Source organism: Talpa occidentalis, unplaced genomic scaffold (assembly GCF_014898055.3).
Source record: "Talpa occidentalis isolate TD23 unplaced genomic scaffold, MPIMG_talOcc4v2.1 talOcc4.7, whole genome shotgun sequence".
NCBI lineage: Eukaryota > Metazoa > Chordata > Mammalia > Eulipotyphla > Talpidae > Talpa > Talpa occidentalis.
Window position 1 is genome coordinate 98,054,011 of NW_023605083.1, and position 7,795 is coordinate 98,061,805.

The window sequence follows — 7,795 nt, forward strand, 5'->3', positions numbered from 1 at the left end:
GTTTCTCCCACATCTCTGTCTCTTTCAAGTGTCTCCTTCCATGTCTCCATAGACTCTGGTACAAGTCCAAGGCTGAGAAGCAAGCGCGGCTTCTTCACGTGTCTCTCTGCTCCATGTGCCTCCTCCAGGTCTTCATTTCCTTTTTCTTCCTTCCTTTTTCTCAGTCTTTGCTAGCTTTCCCTGGATGCTCAACTCCACCCTTCCTTGGCTGGGGCAAGGAATATGGAATCTCCCCTTTCTATAGCTGTCACAATTACAATTGGACCACCAGATTCTGCCAAAACAGATAAAAACAGCACAGATCATACCAAAAAGAAATAAAGATTGGTTGTTAATGTACAATTCAAATTTAACTGGGGGCCCTGTATTTTCTCAAGCAACCTAGTGAAATTGAGGTTAAATGGTTAAATTGATCTCAGATCTTAAGAGAAAAAAAGTATCCAATTTTCCTTTCTGAAACTTGCTTTTACAGACAAAACAAAGGCTAGAAGATTATGGGTAACCTTGAGGTAAACTGCAAGGCAGACTGGAGCCTGAGATCCCAGAGAAGGCTCTCAACAGAAATTCAAAACTCAAGTTATCTGAAGAAAAGTCTCTTCATACTTCATGTATGAAGTGCCCTGTGACTAGCCAATGAACTTGAGCCAAGTGCACATTTCTTTGCCCCCACCTGTTTTTCAGGCAATAAAATTTAACTCCTTTGTTCTCAACCCTGGTCCCCAAAATCTGTGATAACCTGATTGCCTTTTTTGCTCAGAGAGATAGATTTGAATTTATCACTTGTCTCTGCCGTGGACAGGATAGCCAATGAAGTTCTCTGCCATTAACAAAGATTTGGAGTCTAAATGAATTTGCAATGGTGGGGAGGGGAGGCTGGGGAGAGCCATCAAGAGCAGCTCTGCCTTTCGCTCTCACAGCCCAAGCTTTTATTACAGATATGAACAAGAAAATAGCATGCAATTGTGTTTTTGCTTATAAAGATTAGTAAGCTACTGCTGAAAACACGTTTTCATGGTTAATAGGGAACATGCATACAAGCCAGCACGTCCTCAGAGAAGAATCAATTCTGGGAAGAAGTTCTGTTTGCAGAACTTGTAAGGTCCTTGAACTCCGTATGCAGAGTAAACAGGTACTCTCCCAAAACTCCAGCTCCCTTTAGGGCAGCAGGCTCCCAACATTACCCCCTTTTTGTTTTTAAAGCAAAGTGTAAGGTCAAGGCTGGGGCAGAGATGCGGTAGAAGAGGGGAACTTGAAACTGCTGCCACCTGCATCCCGGGAGCCAGCTCTGCCCCGTTTGCACCGGCCCTGATAAGCAGCATTGAAAGAACAACCAGTTCCAAGAGAAAAAACTTCTTTGAAAAGCAACTTCAACTCCACATTCTCTACCTCCCTCCAAGGCCAGAACATGCCCTATGAAAACTTGCCCTTATCCCCCAAAGGGTGCGACTTCTCCAACCCCCGTGGGGGTTGGTGAACCTCACCCATGAGCGCAATAAATTTCTTGCCCTGTGAGAAACTTAGCCTGGTTTTCCTTTTCTTTATCACACCAAAACCTTTCACAAAGTATAACTAGTTTTGGCATAGCCTGTATGAATCTTTTGATACGGTGTTTTAAGTCTTGCAGCAACTCCCCTTGCCAGTTTGTTCATGAATAAAGCTGATTTCTTTTCTCAAATGCCTGATGTCACTGTATGGTCTATACAGTTGCTCAGTAGTAATGTGGGTTTTGGAGGCTGTGGGTTTGAAGTGCAGGGTCCTTGGGTTCACTCTGGGGAAGCTGTCATCAGAGCTCCCATTTCAGCAACACGCGGCGAGTTTCCCTGGCGAGTTTCTCCACAAGACAGAGACGTTTGTTATATTTAAAGGGCAGGTTTAGTAGGGAAGGGATAAAATGGTAAAAGACACTTGAGTAGACACAAGCGGGCAGGAAGAGCTGCCCCAGAAGGGACAGGGTTGCTAAGAGAGGCCTCCATGGTTGCAGACAGGCGGCTTTGGCAGGTCATGGGCAGGCAGGAAACTGCTGCTCTGCAGAGGGAGAGAGTTGGTGAAAAGAGGCACCTGCATAGTCACAGGTGAGCAGAGAGATTGCTGCCCGGAGCCAGTGCAGACTGCACTGATATAGTCTTCTGTTTGGGAGGGGCTCACTCCTTGGGAGCTGTCAGTTGGTTGCTAATTTTGGATAACTATGTAGAATTTGAAAGGGACTGGAGATTCTATAATGGGCTCAATCTCCATATCTTTACCTTTGGGCCTGTGCTCTAGACAGCAGTTTGATACCTGCTTGGATGTTATGCTTTGTAATCTAGGCCTCTGTGCCTCAGGATACTAGCTTCTGTCTTGATGAGATGGATATGCTAATCTCTTCTTTCCCCACCTCCTTTTGTGAGCCAGGTTTCTGGTCTTGTGAGGCCTCCTTTTTTAGTTTTTTTCTATTCTTTTTTTTTTTTAAAGATTTATTTATTTATACAAGCACTGGGTACAGTCAGAATCGTGGGAGGGTGAGAGAATTCACCAGAGCCAGAGCAGGGAGCAAAACAGGCAGAAGGACGGAAGTACACTGCTGAGGGGAGCAGCGGGTGGCAGGAGAGGTCTGCCCGCCATGTGGGACCCTCGCTGGGGTACAGGCCAGAGATGCGGGGGCGGGGGGTGAGAGGATTCACCCAAGACAGAGTGGGCAACAGAACAGGCAGACTGACTGAAACACTGCTGAGGGGAGCAGCAGGCGAGTCAGGAGAGGTCTGCTTCGCCCACCAGATGGGTTTCTCTGGCCGGGTGGGGATCAAACTCGTGCTGCAGAGGCTGCGGATTGCTTCTTAGTGTGGTGCTTAACCCCTTGCGCCACCAGGGAGGCCCCAGTTTTTTTTCTATTCTTGTCCTCCATCATTAACACTAGATAGAACCAGGTGTCCAGATCAATGGAGCCCTGTAGGGTAACATAAAAGTATCAGGCTTTTCTGCCCTCCCGCCATTGGGATAGATGACAGAACCCTGCGGTCCTGAATGAATGCCTGATGGCGGGCACCTGGAGTAGGGTGTGGGCATATGTTGCTGGGATTCACCTGGGCTAAGACTGGGCTTTTAGGGCGGCATCACGGGGACGCCAGCAGAAGCAGAACAAAAGAACCACGAGTAGAAGCAGAGAGCAGAGAAGCAGAGACCACCAGAGAACTCCAGAGAGCCCAGAAAGAGTGAAGACTTGCTCAGTCTGCTGTGTACCTGGTAAATCCCAATAAAAGCCTGCAAAAGCCACTGAGGGCTCCAGGACTCTCTCCTCCTTTCCCCTCTCTGCGAAGAATCATAGAAAACCTGCTCCGTGTCCTGTCCTGCCTTTACAAGCCTGTAGGGAATTTTTAAAATGTCTAACAGGGAAATGACCTGGTTTGCGGTATCAGGAAGTGCCCCTGCTGTAGTGCTTAATTTTTCCAAGTCTAGTGTTTACTACCAACTACTCTGGAAATAGAAACTCCTCGGATCCATAGAACAAGCCACCCAATTTCACAATTGAGTAAATAAAGCCACTGGCAGTTCTGGGTTGAAAGACAGCTTTTCTTGGTACTCCCAAAAGGCTCTGAGGGTCACCCTGTCCTTCAAGTCTGTTTTGCAACCATCCCAGGCCAGATAAGTTCACCATCGGTTCTTTCTTTCTTTCTTTCTTTTTGTGGTACTGCAACAGGGTGGTCCCCAGGAAAGGGGGAGGTTCCCTGCCCCACCCAAGGGAGGGTGGAGCTGAGCAGGAAGAGGAGAAGCGGAAGAAGGGACTGAGGAAGGAAGCAGGATGGAGCCAGGAGACCTGGAGGAGGCGCATGGAGCCGAGAGACACGTGAAGAAACTGCGCTTGTCTTTTGGTCGTGGAGAGACACGTGAAGAAACTGTGCTTGTCTTTTGGTCGTGGACTGAGTGACACAGATGTGGGTGAGACCCGTGGGGAGGTGACAATGGCAGCTTTTATCTTGATGTTGATTTTGCTCTTTTCCTTCCGGGCTTGTCCAGTTGTTTGTGACCCTTTGCTGTGGGTCCCCACTGGAAGATGCTTTAGACTTGTGGCAGGCCTTGGGGCCTTGCTCTGGGCCAATCCCATTTGGATGGACTTTTACCCACGAGGGGATGGGTAACTTTGGGTGCTTGATCTAGAAACTAGATTCTTTGCCTTACCTGTATTGTTTCCTAGTTTTATTAAAGTTCCTTTCCATTAAAGTCTCCTATGTTTTGTGTTGATGCGGCGGATGGCAGAACCCATTTAGAATAGGCAGGTTTGCGGGGTTTGGGCTGCCCCTCTCCCTGTCCTATAACAGTACCCTCACCCGGCAGCCAGGGAACGAACCGCTCAACCGCTGCGACACCAGAGCAAAAATTACTACCACTATTTGTATGCTGTGTTGGTATCAAGGGGAGAGAAAATGTGACAAGTTAGTTTTGCTGGAAAAAAATTGCTGCAGATCCTGGTTACTCAAAACAAAACAAAACTTTGTGGATTCAGGACAAAATGCATAAAAAAATTACCAGTATTATGTCAAAGAAAACTTGTAAATGTCAGGTGTATTTCCAGGTCTATTTAGTCCTTTGTAGGAAAGTTTTTTTACTCTCAACTGTTCCATCAATAGGAATCTGTTGAGACCTTTTCTCCCTATATTTCCTAGGCACAGTTGTAGACACTACACATGCATTCACGCACCCATTGCTCTGGCGTTCACAATCAGGCACGTGTGCCCCACACCCATGTGCCTTCTGCTTTAATACGATCAAGGTCACAGGTGATAGCCACAGATATAAGTGGCATAAGAAGCCTGATCAATTCCTTTTACCCTGCAAGGTCTCAGCCTGTATTCATGCTCCTGCACCTGTATTTTCAACCAGCCAGGTGCCCCTCTGGGCATGGCTCCCTGGGGCCACATAGTGAGCAGGATCCCCTGATGTGTGGGATGGGGAGCAGAGGGTATAACCCAACAGACCCACAAACGAGCCTGCTTCAGGTAGTGGAAGCAGAAGAAATTAAAACAGGTGATGTCAAGCTACTGCTAACCCTTGCTGCAGCTGGACCAGTTTTTGCTCATCAGTAAAAACCAGTGAACTTTGAAAAAAAAAAAAAAATGAGGCCTATTACCTATGAGATCTGGAAATTACCCAACACATTTGGGCGACAGTAGGGTTTCCAGTAGAGAGGGCATGGGCCTGGGATCTTGCGCTATTGGGGTCGAGTTTGGGGACTGGACCTGTGGGTGGGGGTGTGAGTGATTGTAGGGTAGGTAAAAGGTATGAGGCTTTTCTGCCCTCCCGCCATTAGGATAGATGGTCCTAATGCATGCCTGATGGCGGGCACCTGGAGTAGGGTGTGGGCATGCGTAGGTGGGTACACCTAGGCTAAGAGACTGGTTTATAAGGGTGGCACAGCAGAGTGCAGTGTGGTGGTGGTGCGGTGTCGAGGGTGGAGGAGTTCAGTGGAGAGTACGGAGGAGTATAGCGACTACAAACAAGGGCGAAGAGCATGTGGCTGCTAGAACCGTTAATAAACCTACCCGGAATGGGTTGGTTGCGTTACAGTGATGATTTAAAACATAAGATGGGGGGTTTAGAGTGCAGGTAAAGAAAGAAGAAGGGGGACCTCCCCTGGGTTGCGAGGCTGCCCGCAGCCTCTGCAGCGCCAGTTCGATCCCCAGCCACCAGCGAGGGTCCCACAAAAAAAAAAAAAAGAAGGGAGCGCAAGGGGAGGGAAGGAGGGCAAGGAAAAAACCTAGTAGCACCAACCGATCAGTTAATTAAATCAACCAAAATCTACGAGACAAAGGAACCTCTGTGGGGAGGCAGCCTAGCTCTTTGCCTAGTCGCGTGGCTGGCAACGTGTTTATCTGCACTAACCCTCTTTGAACTGGATTCCTGGACATCAAAGCTTAAGTCAGGCACTTGCATTACAAAAAGAAAATCCGGCAGCTCTCCAGACCACCTGTGACTAGGCAGGTGCCTCTCTTTTTCTTTCTCCTTTTCCTAATAAGCTGTCCTTTATAATGTAAAAAAATAAAATAAAAATAAGAACAAGAAGGAAAATAAAGAGTCAGTTGTCTGCACCTACTTCTGTTTGGCAGGGACTGGAGTCCTCAGGGCTCTTTAAAGGGGAGTGGTCAGGTAAAACCTCTGAGGAAGTGCTGAGGGAAATACCCGCCAGGCAGAATCACAGATGAGGTGTCCACCCTCAGATACACATTTAGAACTTTAAGTCTGCAGCTGTGAAATTGTAGTGTTACGGGGCAAGGAGAGGGGCATCCCAGAACCCCCAAATCTGCCTGCTCTAAATAGGTTCTGCCATCCAGCGCATCAAGACAAAAGATACAAGGCCTTTAATGGGAAGGAACTTTACTACAATTATTGAACAATTCAGGAAAGGCAAAGAATATAGTTTTTAAATCAGGCACCCAAAGTTACCCTTCCCCTTGTGGGTAAAAGTCCCCCCAAACAGGATTGGCCTAGAGCAAGACCTGAGATCCTGCCCTAAGTCTAAAGCACCTTCCCGTGGGGACCCACAGAAAAGGATTAGAAACAACCAGACTAGTCTAGGAGGAAAAGAGCAATATCAAAATCAAGATAAAAGCTGCCATTGATAACCTCCCCCACAAGTCTCTCACCCACATCTGTGTCAACCAGTCCACGACCAAAAGGCAAGCGCAGTTTCTTCATATGTCTCTCTGCTCCATGTGCCTCCTCCATGTGTCTCCGTGCTCTCCATCCTGCTTCCTCCCTTCTCCAGTCTCCTCTCCAGCTTCTTCTCGCTGCTCAGCTCCATCCTCCTTCGGGTGGGGCAGGAACCTCCCCTTTTCCTGGGCATCGCCCTGTTACCATAGGGCAGACAGGACAGCAGGGAGACTAGTTAAGTGGCTCTTACAACGTGGATTCACAAACCAGCAGGGACACCTATCTGGAGTGGGGGCTTCAGAGGAGCTGTCCTGAGGAAGGGGCCCTTCTCATGCTGGAGCCTGCTCCTGGTCTGGGGCTCAGCGCCCTCTGTTCTCTTGGAGAGTCTTCCCATGCCCAAGTGGTTCATTGGCACAGCCTCTTTGGCTTTATTCAGAGCGGTCAGGCTAGCCAACTTGACCTTGTTTAATCGTGTGGGCATTGGTGGTGGTCTGCTTCCACCCAGTCTGTCAGGAGAGCTTGAGACCCTTCATGTTTTGTTCTATAAGGCTAATCCCTAGCAAAGTGGTAGTGAACTCAGTTTTGGAGACGTTGGATTCGAAGAGTGGGGTCCTTGGGTTAACTCTGGGGAAAGTTTTGAAAAGGAATTGCTAAGCAAATTAATCTTTTCTGCTAAAGGGTCTTAGGCCTGGTACAGTAAATAATCCAATGCAATTGTAAATAACAAGTTTGCTTACTTAATAGACATTTCCTTAGAGAGCGTGACATCTAATTTTTTGCGGGAGGATGAGAGGACTCACCAGAGACAGAGCAGGGAACAGAATAGGCAGACCAACGAAACACACTGCAGGGAGGGGAGCAGCAGGAGAGACAAGAGAGGTCTGCCAGGCCATGTGGGACCCTTGCTGGCAGCCCAGGGATCGAACCTGCACTGCAGAGGCTGCGGACAGCTTCACAGTGCTGAGTTCAACCGCCTGCACCACCAGGGGAGGCCCTAAACAGAGGTTACAAGGTCAGACAGCCGGCCAAGTTGATTTATCTCTCGAAGGACATCCCCGAATATCCATCTTTCCCCCTTTGTCTAGGAGTTGTGCAGCAAATAGTTGTGCTCACTAACCAATGTTATCAATATAAGACGGTTGTGTATAAAAGAAACCCTTTGTCTCTAGACAGG